General features: G+C 34.0%; 1 long non-coding RNA gene across 2 annotated transcripts in view; it reads right to left on the bottom strand.

The window, feature by feature from the left end:
* Positions 1-329: 329 nt before the first annotated feature.
* The window catches only part of LOC138317239 (uncharacterized), a 95,703-nt gene continuing 90,032 nt past the window's right edge, over positions 330-6,000 (bottom strand). For both annotated transcript variants that reach the window (XR_011207739.1, XR_011207738.1), the window contains one exon: positions 330-5,362. This is a non-coding gene — a long non-coding RNA (uncharacterized lncRNA). The remainder of the gene's footprint in view (positions 5,363-6,000) is intronic.

The following is a 6,000-nucleotide window of genomic DNA, read 5'->3' as shown; positions in this document are numbered from 1 at the left end:
GGAAATATACTCCCTCGTTTCTGCAAATTGGCGCTAATTGAAATATATCATTTCTTTGTGGGATAAGTGGGAACAGGTTCTTTTCAGAATATGGAATCACAGTGGTGAAAGGCCTGACAAATTTGTAACATTTCGAAGAGAAACTAAGTAAGTGTAATTTCAACCAATTTGTGAAACTTGTCTGCGATTGCTGGTGTGAAAATTCCCACATCTAACCAGCCGTAAAAATCAAATAAAATTTTATCTACAAATGATTTTTATTTATAAAATAATATAATCAGTAAATTAAGAAAGTTTGTTTTTTAATAAGAAACAGCAAGTGTAAATATCTAAGAAGTAAGAAGTGAAAAGTTCTATGGCTAAATATTTTTTACCCCACACAAACAATAATTTCGGATGATATTGATACTGTCTTTCTAATCACTAAACCATCCCCCAAACTAGCAGCATCCAATTGTAGCTGTGTAGCACCTCAGTAGGTGGAAAATAGAGACAAAATCTATGTTGGCAAACCGACAAAACTCAGGAATCCTTTCTCAGCACTTCAAACATCTCTTTCAATCAAATTCGCATGAGTCCTGATTCAAAAACAATATTTCAATAACACAATGTTTAGTCTCAACTTATTGTCCCAGGTTGGTCCAGGAGTGGAGTCTATCAGTCATAAAACAGTACATAATTTGTTCAATCGATCTGAGAATGGAGTATATTGAATACACATTTGGAGACGTACCAAAGTCTTGTATATAACATATCGTAATATTAATTTCAAGGTAACAGTCTGTAAAATATACCACTTTCCTTATACATGTATAACCATTTACATATTATCACCTGGTAATTTTACTCGTTATTTCACCTGTGCACACCTGATAGTAATAATCGATACCGACAATACGATGTCTCATGTTATCTCTGCTTCGACAATCATCCCTATGTGTGAATTTTAAAAGCTCATTAAAAAAAGATGATATAATGTTTCCTAACAGATGGAGGATAATAGCTATACCTGTAGACTATTATATGGCTCTATTATCACCGACAGACTTACGACCTGGCCGAGTTTTATCTGTGACAAAGTTACAGTGGTGCGTCATTACAAACCTGCATCAATATTGTAATATATTATGTGTTATATTGGGAGGTTGATCCAATTCCATAGTGATACAGATTTAAAACATGCTAATATGTTGTAAATATGGTAGTGAAATTTTCAACCATATATCTGATAGCAAATATCAAATTTTTGAAATTTTTAGAAATTTTACCAAAGAAAATATCAAATTTTTGAAATTTTGGTAGGACATGTTGAAGTAAAGGAAGAGTGTACATATTTTTTCATATTCATTATCTTAAGATGGTTAATTTAAATATATGCTGTAACTTGAACATTAAAAACTTTACATCACTGATATATCATTATCAATGGCTGGAATTTTAGACATGATTTCTCAGAAAATATATTTTTGATAACATCATTAAGATTTGGCAATCACACAAATATACAGTACTCTGAGTTTTTTGGAATGCTTATATGCATCTATTACTCCATTTTATCACTAGTAATTGAGTTAATTTTTTTCAGTTTCAAAACTCACAGCAGGAAAAGGTTGATTGCAGGCCAGCAAGTGCACTGTGGTCATGTCCCAAGAACTTTCAGGCAGAGCAATTTTTTGATATGTTTTGATTTATTAAGAATGTAATATATGTAATGTAATAATATTTTCCCATCCATCAGATTTCTATATCTATAAAGTTTAAGAGATCAGGGAAGTTTAAACGATCCAAAAAAAACTCTTACACTTATCAATAAAGGAAGACTGACAAATATATAAACAAATACACTTTTAGACGAGAAATCTACGAGCATGCAGGAAATCTGACTATAGTCTGGAGAACTTTACACAGAGATAGTAAAGTCAGAGATATTTTCTGTAAAAACTACTAAAATTCTTTGGTTAGTTTCATAAAAAGCAGTCACGTTTTAATCTCTAGATGCCGTATGGTATCTCAGTTTACCAGTAGGAACTCTGCCTATCAAAACCAACGCAGCACAGGCACGTACTATATCGTACTACAATGTTCCGTTACTTCACGTTTGATTCGTGAAGTTGGCTACGGGTGAAAAGCAAAGCACCTGACAAGCTTCAATGTAGATTTTATCACTTTTACCGAGAAAACAACAGCTGTCGTCTTAATTTGTACCGTCAACATCATCATATTTAATCTGAAGTTTGTTTTTCATCTGAACTTTGCTAGGTATCTCTGGGAAAGAAAAGTCGATTATGTGAATGATACGATCTAAAATATCTATGATATGTTTTGTGGAAAATTTAATTACTCTGCGGCTGATAGCGTAGATTGGTATAAAGAACCGTGATTATAGTTGAGATATGATTAGACCATCGGTGTTGAAAATAGCGAAATGATCTCCCACAGATAAAAATATTTTCTGCCTCACAAATTAAATATGGCTGCATTTCTATGCAAGAGTATGTTTTAAAAATAATCAAGCTATTTAAATGTAACTATGATTAAATTCATATCAAGTTATACTCAATGTCAAAAATTTACCATTCTTATGACATCAATCTTGACATGTGATCATTATCCTGAGATATTTTGTCTACATTGTCTTTCTACAGGAAGTAGATGTTCTAAATAAGTATTTCCTTTCAGAAATTTAGCTTGATCAATGTTGATATGTTATGTTAATGCAAATGATTTTTCCAGGTCAACCATTATGGCCTTTTGTAAAGAAAATATCTGTTGTTGACTGGAAACCAAGAAATTAAAGCTTATATTTGTGATTTAGCCCTTTTTAATTGTCCTGCCTAGGCCAGACTTAAAATAATGTTGGTTTGCCCTTTTCCGACCTGGAATTTTCAGAATGGGTCGGTAGGTAGGAAAATTATTTTATTGTATTTTGCAAAACTCAAACTTATATAGTTTTGACTCAATTACCACAAATTGTCCCATCTTTGTCAAAACATAGATTTATCACTGGATGTCACAACAATTGAAAATGTCCATTGTCCGCGTGTAGAACAATCAAATCACATGCAATTGTTATGACGTCATAAACAGCTGTGACTCACACTACACATGATGTTTCAATACAAGTACAAGATGTATAAGAAAAATAATCAAACATGGGCGTTTTGTCTGGGCAGGGTTAGCATTGAACGTCTATACCCTCGGGAAAGAGTCTTTAAATATTTTCTGGACCATCGTACATCAACCGAATTTCAAAAAAAAATCCATACGTCCGACGGTGGACTTCTATCTTTGACCCTTGACCCCAATATTCTGACATTCGACCATGTTACATCCGACTACCAAAACGTTTGAAGATCCATGGAATGATTCAACTTTTACCGTATTTGACCGCAAATAAGACCCCTCCCGCAAATAAGACCCCCCACCTATTTTGACACATTTTCAGACTTAGGGGGGATGTCTGCAAATAAGACCCCCCACCTATTTTTCAGTTTACTGGATGATGGAGTAATTAAAAATATCACCAAAATGACTTTGTATCGGAAATTCTTTTTGTTTGTTTTATCGGCATAGAAAAATCACGTAGTAAATAACTGTTTGTGTGCTTGTTATTTTTGTCATTTAATTCAAGTTAATTCACTGGTGATTTAATTTAATTATCAATAACTACGAATTGTGGATATTGCTCATATTTACTTGGAGGTTATTTTCAACAAAATACGCCGATATATGTTTCCATGAACACTTCATATCGGCATGGTCAACACGTTTTAGTGTTCGTACGGCTTGTCATTTTTTACATGAATCGGCAAAGATATTCGTCATTGATGCAGATCGTTTCTGCAGTCGTGGATTCTAACTCAATACAATAATTACCTAAAACATCTACTTAAGGCATTTACAGTTTCAAATATGTTTATTTGTGAACGTAACGTACCTGTAGATTTTTTACTCAAGAATATGATTTTACATAGGCTTGAGTAAACAATCTGTCTGAGAAAGTTTTATGGTGCCGGGCCCAGTTGGAGAAACCATGCTTTACTTTTCAGCCGCCATGTTTTGTTTTCCGCATTCAGTATGATATGATTAGCTGCAAAGTTTCGTATTTTACTCTGGAAACAAAAATACTTGCTACAATGTTTTAATGCAGTTAATACTTGGATAAATATCTGAAATATTATCAAACTATCGTCGTATCAATAGCAATACCGATCAAATTCCCAAACACCTGGTGTGAAAATGTGAAAGTATGGCTTCAACCCGGCGCCATTTTCCTACACATGTGTGTACGATGTTACAACAACTGCATCAGTGCATGTCGGCACGTTGAAGTTAAATCACGATCGTTTGCTCATTTGACTGAGACAAATGTACGTAAATTTGAATTTGAATATTTTAAAATAAGGTGAAACAAAAATTTATACCGCGATTCATCAAAGGTTTTCACACGGCACTGGAAAGTACACGACAATAAAAAAAAATTTTCACTAGAATATTTCAATAAAAATTTTTGTGTCGGGCCGATTTTCATTGGTCGGTCGGAGGAGGGCAAACAAACAATATTTTAATTTAAGCCCTATCAAAAAAATGTGTGTATCACAATTAGTGTTCAAGGTACCTTCCAATAAGGTTTATATGGGAACTTCTTTAGTTAACAAAATCCTGGTGCTCCTGAAGTTTTCTTTAGTACTTAACCATGATATCTACTTTCCTAATCTAAAAGAAAGTTTTTATAGTCATGATATAGTATTGTCGAGCTAATTGTACCAATGAGAAGGATCATTCATTTCAATTTTTTTTCATATGGTGTACATGTACACTCTAGATAACTGAGAAACGAAGTATGACAAAAGAAAACTCTGCTATCATCCTAACAGTTCTTCAGCCTGAAACTCTGCTGTCATCCTAACAGTTCTTTAGCCTGAAACTCAGCTGTCACCCTAACAGTTCTTCAGTCTGAAACTCGGCTGTCATCCTAACAGTTCTTCAGCCTGAAACTTAGCTGTCATCCTAACAGTTCTTCAGTCTGAAACTCGGCTGTCATCCTAACAGTTCTTCAGCCTGAAACTCAGCTGTCACCCTAACAGTTCTTCAGTCTGAAACTCGGCTGTCATCCTAACAGTTCTTCAGCCTGAAACTCGGCTGTCATCCTAACAGTTCTTCAGCCTGAAACTCGGCTGTCATCCTGACAGTTCTTCAGCCTGAAACTCGGCTGTCATCCTAACAGTTCTTCAGCCTGAAACTCAGCTGTCATCCTAACAGTTCTTCAGCCTGAAACTCAGCTGTCATTCTAACAGTTCTTCAGCCTGATCGACACCAAGAACTTGGCTGTCATCCTAACAATTCTTCAGCCTGATCGACACTGAAATCATTAACAATGTTACTTAAGCAATGGAATACCTTCAGCAAATGAACAGTACAGGATGTTCAAACAGATGTATTACAAACCGTGTATTGATGGCAATCCCCAAATGTCCTGTTATTATTTCAATACTGCCATATTTTTTAAACATTTGTTATTTGATTTGCCACATCACAGAGCGATTTATTAAATAGTCTCGCCCCTGAGTGGTAAACATTATAATATTTACCTGCTGAAAGTTCATCAACAGTTTCAAAAGACGTCATACCTGTTCAACAGTCAATACCTGTATTATAACTATAACAGGTGTAAATATTGTAACTAACAAATGGGAGATTTAATTGGTTTTAGCTTTGGTGGGAGTAGGCTGTATTGAACTTAATGCATGTAAGCAGTCACAGCACTAAGGATTAAAACTTTTAAAAGTCGATATGATTGAATTGAAATCTTCATGTTTACAGAATATGGAACAGATCTTATAGTGGAACAGAAATTTTTTTAAAATTTTTACTTTGAATTATTTCAAAAAGACATATTTCAATTTAACATGACTAAATCAAATGTATGAAAACAGCTAGCACTAAAAATGTATATAATCTTTCGGAGACTTTTTAAGACAAAACATCAACATTCTAATT

The sequence above is a fragment of the Argopecten irradians genome, chromosome 3 (genome assembly GCF_041381155.1).
Source record: "Argopecten irradians isolate NY chromosome 3, Ai_NY, whole genome shotgun sequence".
Lineage (NCBI taxonomy): Eukaryota > Metazoa > Mollusca > Bivalvia > Pectinida > Pectinidae > Argopecten > Argopecten irradians.
The sequence above is the reverse complement of the archived record's forward strand: the minus strand, read 5'-3'. Positions and strand labels throughout refer to the sequence as shown.